General features: G+C 39.5%; 1 protein-coding gene and 1 long non-coding RNA gene across 2 annotated transcripts in view; both read left to right on the top strand.

Annotated features, from left to right (window-relative positions):
• Positions 1 to 7081, top strand: part of LOC107307551 — a 10297-nt gene extending 3216 nt beyond the window's left edge. Inside the window, exons 2-3 of the long non-coding RNA XR_001552441.2 lie at positions 426 to 1306; positions 1385 to 7081. This is a non-coding gene — a long non-coding RNA (uncharacterized LOC107307551). The remainder of the gene's footprint in view (positions 1 to 425; positions 1307 to 1384) is intronic.
• Positions 1 to 8697, top strand: part of LOC107307550 (splicing factor 1) — a 30149-nt gene that overhangs the window by 6020 nt on the left and 15432 nt on the right. The gene's annotated exons all lie outside the window — the stretch shown is intronic.

Below are 8697 nucleotides of genomic sequence, written 5' to 3'. Positions count from 1 at the left end.
GTTATTATAGGGCTGAATTTTGGGGTGAAAAAGGTCGATTTTGGGTCTATTTGTTTCTTACACAACTGTTATTCTAGGGTAAAATTTTGGGGTGAAAAAGGTCGATTTTGGGGCTGTTGTTTCACTACAAAAACTTTATTATTGACGAAGATTTTGGGGTGAAAAAGGTCGATTTTGGGACTATTTCTTTACCAGATATCTATTATTTTAGGGGCAAATTTTGGTGTGAAAAAGGTCAATTTTAGGACTATTTTTTTACTCTATATTATAAGGGCAAATTTTGGGGTGAAAAAGGCAAATTTTGGGACTCTTTCTTTGCTACCCAGATATTATAGGGGAAGATTTTGGGGTGAAAAAGGTCGATTTTGGGGCTGTTTGTTTCTTACACAACTGTTATTTTGGGGTAAAATTTTGGGGTGAAAAAGGTCGATTTTGGGGCTGTTTCACTACAAAAACGTTATTATTGAAGAAGGTTTTGGTGTGAAAAGGGTCGATTTTGGGACTGTTTATTACTCAACTATAATAGAGGCAAATTTTGGGGTGAAAAAGTCGATTTTGGGATTATTGTTTTACTACACAAATATTATTATAGAGGAAGATTTTGGTGTAAAAAAGGTCAGTTTTGGGATTATTTATTATTCAGCCATTATTATAAAGGCAAATTTTGGGGTGAAAAAGGTCGATTTTGGGACTTTATTACACAGTTCTTATTTTAGGGTAAAATTTTGGGGTGAAAAAGGTCAATTTTGGGGCTGTTGTTTTGCTCCATGAATGTTATAGGGCTGAATTTTGGGGCGAAAAAGGTCGCTTTTGGGATTATTGTTTTACTACACAAATATTATAGAGGAAGATTTTGGTGTAAAAAAGGTCAGTTTTGGGATTATTTATTACTCAGCCATTATTATAAAGGCAAATTTTGGGGCAAAAAAGGTCGATTTTGGGGCTGTTGTTTCACTACAAAAATGTTGTTATTGAAGAAGATTTTGGTGTGAAAAAGGTCGATTTTGGGATTATTTATTATTCAGCCATTATTATAAAGGCAAATTTTGGGGTGAAAAAGGTCAATTTTGGGACTATTTATCTATAATAGAGGCACATTTTGGTGTAAAAAAGGTCGATTTTGGGACTATTTAATACTCAACCATTATTATAAAGGCAAATTTTGGGGTGAAAAAGGTCGATTTTGGGTTTATTATTTTTCTAAATAACAATTACTATAGGTGAAGATTTTGGTGTGAAAAATGCCAATTTTGGGACAATTTCTTTACTAATTATAATTTTAGGAGCAAATTTTGGTGTGAAAAAGGTCGATTTTGGGNATGCCAATTTTGGGACAATTTCTTTACTAATTATAATTTTAGGAGCAAATTTTGGTGTGAAAAAGGTCGATTTTGGGACTGTTTATTACTCAACTGTAATAGAGGCAAATTTTGGGATGAAAAAAGTCGATTTTGGGATTATTGTTTTACTACACAAATATTATTATAGAGGAAGATTTTGGTGTAAAAAAGGTCAGTTTTGGGATTATTTATTACTCAGCCATTATTATAAAGGCAAATTTTGGGGTGAAAAAGGTCGATTTTGGGGCTGTTGTTTCACTACAAAAACTTTATTATTGACGAAGATTTTGGTGTGAAAAAGGGTCGATTTTGGGACTGTGTATTACTCAACTATAATAGAGGCAAATTTTGGGGTGAAAAAAGTCGATTTTGGGATTATTGTTTTACTACACAAATATTATTATACAGGAAGATTTTGGTGTAAATAAGGTCAGTTTTGGGATTATTTATTATTCAGCCATTATTATAAGGGCAGATTTTGGGGTGAAAAAGGTCGATTTTGGGGCTGTTGTTTCACTACAAAAACTTTATTATTGAAGAAGATTTTGGTGTGAAAAAGGTCGATTTTGGGACTATTTATTACTCAACCATTATTATAAGGCAGATTTTGGGGTGAAAAAGGTCGATTTTGGGCTTATTATTTATCTAAATAACTATTATTATAGGTGAAGATTTTGGTGTGAAAAATGCCAATTTTGGGACAATTTCTTTACTAATTATTATTTTAGGAGCAAATTTTGGTGTGAAAAATGTTGATTTTGGGACAATTTCTTTACCAAATATCTGTTATTTTAGGAGCAAATTTTGGTGTGAAAAATGTCAATTTTGGGTTTCTTTGCTGTATTTATTGTTGGGGGGGGGATGTTAAAAAATAACCATTAATTTTTGGTGTGAAAAAAGGCCGATTTGGGCAAAAAAAAAACCCCACCAGGTTCCACTTTGCAGCCAATAGAAGAAAATAGCAATTAACGCCGGCTGATTTTTGGGCTGAAAAAGTGAAGATTTGGTTAAAAAATGCCCAAATCCGCCTCCGTTTCCTTATAAAGAATGTGAAGTTTTGGTGTGAAAAATGCAAAGTTTGGTTCATTTCTCTATTGATAACTGTATATTTTTATCCCATAGCAGCCAAAAAGCGGCGCTCATTTTGGGGCTAAAAAAGCCCTTTTTGGGTCCGGAGGAAAAGAAGGACCGGTTTTGGTGTGAAAAATGGGCATTTTGGGGGCATTTTTGGTGTGAAAAATGGCAGATTTGGGGCAGTGCGGTGGGGGAGGGGCGGCACGGGGGCATTTTTGGGGTGAAAAAGGGCGATTTTGGGGCTCCTGGGCTTCAGTTTGGGGCTAAACTTGAACAATTTGGGGCTGAAAAAAAAGTGCAGTTTTGGGGCCAAATCTTCAGAATTTGGGGCTGAAAAAAGTGCATTTTGGGGCTGCTTTTTTGGGGCCAAATGCTCAGAAATTGGGGGTTAAAAATGTGCATTTTGGGGCCAAAATCTCACAATTTGGGGGTGAAAAAAGTGCATTTTGGGGCTGCTTTTTTGGGGCCAAATCCTCTGAAAATAGGGGTGAAAAAAGTGCATTTTTAGGGGTTGTTTTTGGGGCCAAATCCTCAGAATTTGGGGGGAAAAAAAGTGTTTTTTGGGGTGAAAAAAGTGCATTTTGGGGCCAAATCCTCCGAATTTGGGGGTGAAAAAAGGGCATTTTGGGCGGGTTCTTTTTTGGGGCCAAAACCTCAGAATTTGGGAGTTAAAAAAGTGCATTTTGGGGCCAAATCCTCAAAATTTGGGTGTTAAAAATGTGCATTTTGGGGCCAAATCCTGAGAATTTAGGGGTGAAAAAAATGCATTTTGGGGCTGCTTTTTTGGGGCCAAAGCTTCTGAGCTTTGGTTGGTTTTTTTGGGGGTTGAAAATGTGCATTTTGGGGCCAAATCTTCAGAATTTAGGGGTGAAAAAAGTGCATTTTTGGGGCTTTTTTTTTGGGTCAAATCCTCGGAATTTAGGGGTGAAAAAAGTGCATTTTGGGGCCAAATCCTCAGAATTTGGGGGTGAAAAAGGTGTGATTTTTGGGGTGAAAAAAGTGCATTTTGGGGTCAGATCTTCAGAATTCAGGGTTGAAAAAAGTGTATTTCTGGGACTGCTTTTTTGGGGCCAAATCCTCAGAATTTGGGGCTGAAAAGAGTGTGTTTTTTTGGGGTGAAAAAAGTGCATTTTGGGGACAAATCCTCCGAATTTGAGGGTGAAAAAAGTGCATTTTGGGGGGTTTTTTTGGGGGGCCAAAACCTCAGAATTTGGGAGTTAAAAAAGTACATTTTGGGGGCCAAATCTTTAGAATTTAGGGGTGAAAAAGATGCATTTTGGGGCCGAATCCTGAGAATTTAGGGGTGAAAAAAGTGAATTTTGGGGCTGCTTTTTTGGGGTCAAATCCTCTGAAATTAGGAGTGAAAAAAGTGCATTTTGGGGCCAAATCCTCAAAAATTGGGTGTTAAAAATGTGCATTTTGGGGCCAAATCCTGAGAATTTAGGGGTGAAAAAAATGCATTTTGGGGCTGCTTTTTTGGGGCCAAATGCTCAGAAATTGGGGGTTGAAAATGTGCATTTTGGGGCCAAATCTTCAGAATTTAGGGGTGAAAAAAGTGCATTTTTGGGGCTTTTTTTTGGGGTCAAATCCTCGGAATTTAGGGGTGAAAAAAGTGCATTTTGGGGCCAAATCCTCAGAATTTGGGGGTGAAAAAAGTGAATTTTGGGGCCAAATCCTGAGAATTTAGGGGTGAAAAAAGTGCATTTTTGGGGCTGGTTTTTTGGGGTCAAATCCTCGGAATTTGGGGGTGAAAAAAGTGCATTTTGGGGCTGCTTTTTTGGGGCCAAATCCTCTGAAATTAGGGGTGAAAAAAGTGCATTTTTAGGGGTTGTTTTTGGGGCCTAATCCTGGGAATTTGGGGGTGAAAAAAGTGCATTTTGGGGCCAAAACCTTGGAATTTAGAGTTGAAATAAGTGTATTTTTAGAGGTTGTTTTTGGGGCCAAATCCTCAAAAATTGGTGGTTAAAAATGTGCATTTTGGGGCCAAATCCTGAGAATTTAGGGGTGAAAAAAGTGCATTTTGGGGCTGCTTTTTTGGGGTCAAATCCTCGGAATTTGGGGGTTAAAAATGTGCATTTTGGGGGCCAAAATCTCAGAATTTGGGGGTGAAAAAGGTGTGGTTTTTGGGGTGAAAAAAGTGCATTTGGGGGTCAGATCTTCAGAATTCAGGGGTGAAAAAAGTGTATTTTTGGGACTACTTTTTTGGGGGCAAATCCTCAGAATTTGGGAGTTAAGTACATTTTTGGGGCCAAATCTTTAGAATTTAGGGGTGAAAAAAAAGTGCAGTTTTGGGGCCAAATCTTCAGAATTTGGGGCTGAAAAAAGTGCATTTTGGGGGGTTCTTTTTTGGGGCCAAAACCTCAGAATTTGGGAGTTAAAAAAGTACATTTTGGGGGCCAAATCTTTAGAATTTAGGGGTGAAAAAGATGCATTTTGGGGCCGAATCCTGAGAATTTAGGGGTGAAAAAAGTGCATTTTTGGGGCCAAATCCTCAGAATTTGGGAGTTAAAAAAGTACATTTTTGGGGCCAAATCTTGAGAATTTGGGGCTGAAAAAAAAGTGCAGTTTTGGGGCCAAATCTTTAGATTTTGGGGGTGAAAAAAGTGCATTTTGGGGCTGCTTTTTTGGGGCCAAAACCTCTGAAATTAGGGGTGAAAAAAGTGCATTTTTAGGGGTTGTTTTTTTGGCCAAATCCTCAAAATTTGGGGGTTAAAAAAGTGCATTTTGGGGCCAAATCCTCAAAAATTGGTGGTTAAAAATGTGCATTTTGGGGGCCAAATCTTGAGAATTTAGGGGTGAAAAAAGTGCATTTTGGGGCTGCTTTTTTGGGGTCAAATCCTCTGAAATTAGAGGTGAAAAAAGTGCATTTTTAGGGGTTGTTTTTGGGGCCAAATCTTCAGAATTTGGGGGTGAAAAAAGTGCATTTTGGGGGCCAAAATCTCAGAATTTGGGGGTGAAAAAGGTGTGATTTTTGGGGTGAAAAAAGTGCATTTTGGGGTCAGATCTTCAGAATTCAGGGGTGAAAAAAGTGTATTTCCGGGATTGCTTTTTTGGGGCCAAAACCTCAGAATTTGGGAGTTTAAAAAGTACATTTTTGGGGCCAAATCCTCAGAATTTAGGGGTGAAAAAAGTGCATTTTAGGTGCTGCTTTTTTGGGGTCAAATCCTCTGAAATTAGGGGTGAAAAAAGGGCATTTTTAGGGGTTGTTTTTGAGCCAAATCCTCAGAATTTGGGGGTTAGAAATGTGCATTTTTGGGGGTGAAAAAGTGCGTTTTTGGGGCTAAAACCTTAGAATTCAGAGTTGAAATAAGTGCATTTTTAGAGGTTGTTTTTGGGGCCAAAATCTCAGAATTTGGGGGTGAAAAAAGTGCAATTTGGGGTAAAATCCTGAGAATTCAGGGGGTAAAAAAAGTACATTTCTATGGGTTATTTTGGGGCCAAAACCTCAGAATTTGGGGGTGAAAGAAGTGTGTTTTTGAGGTGAAAAAAGTGCATTTTCAGGCCAAATCAGAATTTGGAGGTTAAAAAAGAGCATTTTGGGTTCAGAAAAGCCAGAATTGGGCACTTTGTGATGGATTTTGGGCTCAAAAAAGCCAGAATTGGGCACTTTGTGATGGATTTGGGGCTCAGAAAAGCCAGAATTGGGTCTTTGTAATGGATTTTGGGTTCAGAAAAGCCAGAATTGGGTCTTTGTAATGGATTTTGGGCTCAGAATAACCAGTATTGGGCACTTTGTGATGGATTTTGGGTTCAGAATAGTCCAAATTGGGTCTTTGCGATGGGATTTTGGGCTCAGAAAAGCCAGAATTGGGTCTTTGTGATGGATTTTGGGCTCAAAAAAGCCAGAATTGGGGCCTTCTTCATTGTTTTGGGCTCAGATAAGTCCAGAATTGGGGTCTTTGTGATGGATTTTGGGTTCGGAATAGTCCAAATTGGGTCTTTGTGATGCATTTTGGGCTCCAGAAAGCCAGAATTGGGCACTTTGTGATGGAGTTTGGGCTCAGAATAGTCCAAATTGGGTCTTTGTGATGGGATTTTGGGTTCAGAAAAGCCCGAATTGGGTCTTCATGATGGAGTTGGTCTCAAAAAAGCCAAAATTGGGTCTTTGGGATGGATTTTGGGCTCAGAATAACCAGTATTGGGCACTTTGTGATGGATTTTGACCTCAGAATAACCAGAATTGGGTCTTTGTGATGGGATTTTGGGCTCAGAATAATCAGAATTGGGCCCTTTGTGATGGATTTTGACCTCAGAAAAGCCAGAATTGGGGTCTTTGTGATGGGATTCTGGGTTCAGAAAAGTCCAATTGGATTTTTGCAATGGATTTTGGGTTCAGAATAGTCCAGATTGGGACTTTGTGTTGGATTTTAGGCTCAAAAAAGCCAGAATTTAACACTCTGTGATGGATTTTGGGCTCAGAATAGTCCAAATTGGGTCTTTGCGATGGGATTTTGGGCTCCAGAAAGCCAGAATCAGGCATTTGGGGATGGATTTTGGCCTCAGAATAGACCAAATTGGGTCTTTGTGATGGATTTTGGGTTCAGAAAATTCCATATTGTGTCTTTGCGATGGGATTTTGGGCTCAGAGAAGCCAGAATTGGGTCACTGTGATGGATTTTGGGTTCAGAAAAGCCAGAATTGGGGCCTTCTTCATTGTTTTGGGCTCATCTAAGTCCAAATTGGGCACTTTGTGATGGAGTTTGGGCTCAGAATAGTCCAAATTGGGTCTTTGCGATGGGATTTTGGGCTCCAAAAGGCCAGAATCAGGCACTTTGAGATGGATTTTGGGTTCAGAAAATTCCATATTGGGTCTTTGTGATGGGATTTTGGGCTCTGAAAAGCCAGAATAGGCCACTTTGTGATGGGATTTTGGGTTCAGAAAAGCCAGATTTGGGTCTTTGTGATGAATTTGGGCTCAGAAACATCCAGTTTGGATCTTTGCTGATGGATTTTGGGTCAAAAAGTCCAGATTGGGGTCCTTGCTGATGGAATTTCTGGCCTCAGAAAAGCCATGAATTGCGGCACTTTATGATTGATTTTGGGGCTAGAAATAGTCCAAACTTGGTCTTTTGATGGACTGTTGGGTTCGGAAGCCAGAATTGGGGTCACTGGAATGGCTTTGGGCTCAAGATGAAGTCCAGAATATGGCACTTGGTGATGATTTTGGCTCGGAAAAGCCGAATTGGGTCTTGTGATTGATTGGGTTTGGAATGTCCAAATTGGGTCTCGTGATCATGGTGGGCCTCTGAAAAACCAGAATAGGCCACTTTGGTGATGAGATTTTGGTTCAGAAAACCAGATTGGGGTCTTTGAGAGGAATTTGGCTCAAAACATCCAGTTTGGATCTTTTGTGATGGATTTTGGTTCAAATAGTCAATGTCTTTGTGATGATTTTGGCTCAGAAAAGCCAGAATTGTTTTGTGATAATTTTTGGCCTCAGAAAGCCAGAATTGGGTCACTGTGAGGATTTGGGGTCAGAAAAGCCAGCAATTGGCACTTTTGTGATAGGATTTGTCAGAAAAGTCCAAATTGGGTCTTCTGCAAGTGGACATTTGGACTCCAAAAAGCCAAAATGTTCTTTTTTGATGATTTGTCTCAAAAAGCCAAATTCGCGGCACCTTGTGAAGATGGCTCACGAAAAGTCAAATTGGGTCGTTGGGATGTCTTGGCCAAAAACCAGAATTGGGCGCTTAGATGGTTTAGGCTTAGAATATCAAATGGGATCTTTGTGATGGGATTGGGCTCTGAAAAGCCAGAAAGGCACATCTTGTGATGGATTTGGGTTCAGAAAAGCCAAGATTTGGGTCTTGTGATGAATTTGGGCTCAGAAACATCCAGTTTGGATCTTTGTGATGGATTTTGGGTTCAGAAAAGCCAGAATTGGGCGCTTTATGATGGATTTTGGGCTTAGAATAGTCCAGATTGGGTCTTTGTGATGGATTTTGGCCTCAGAATAGTCCAAATTGGGTCTTTTGGATGGATTTTGGCCTCAGAATAGTCCAAATTGGGTCTTTTGGATGGATTTTGGGCTCAGAATAGTCCAAATTGGGTCTTTGTGATGGATTTTGGGCTCAGAAAAGCCAGAATTGGGTCTTTGTGATGGATTTTGGCCTCAGAAAAGTCCAAATTGGGTCTTTGTGATGGATTTTGGCCTCAGAATAGTCCAAATTAGGTCTCTGTGATGGGATTTTGGCCTCAGAAAAGTCCAAATTGGGCCACTTTGTGCTGGGATTTGGGTCTAAAAAGCCCCATTTTGGGTCACTCCGCTGCCCCAAAAGCCCCC

The sequence above is a fragment of the Coturnix japonica genome, unplaced genomic scaffold (genome assembly GCF_001577835.2).
Source record: "Coturnix japonica isolate 7356 unplaced genomic scaffold, Coturnix japonica 2.1 chrUnrandom667, whole genome shotgun sequence".
Taxonomy (NCBI): domain Eukaryota; kingdom Metazoa; phylum Chordata; class Aves; order Galliformes; family Phasianidae; genus Coturnix; species Coturnix japonica.
This window is presented reverse-complemented; position numbering and strand designations above follow the sequence as displayed.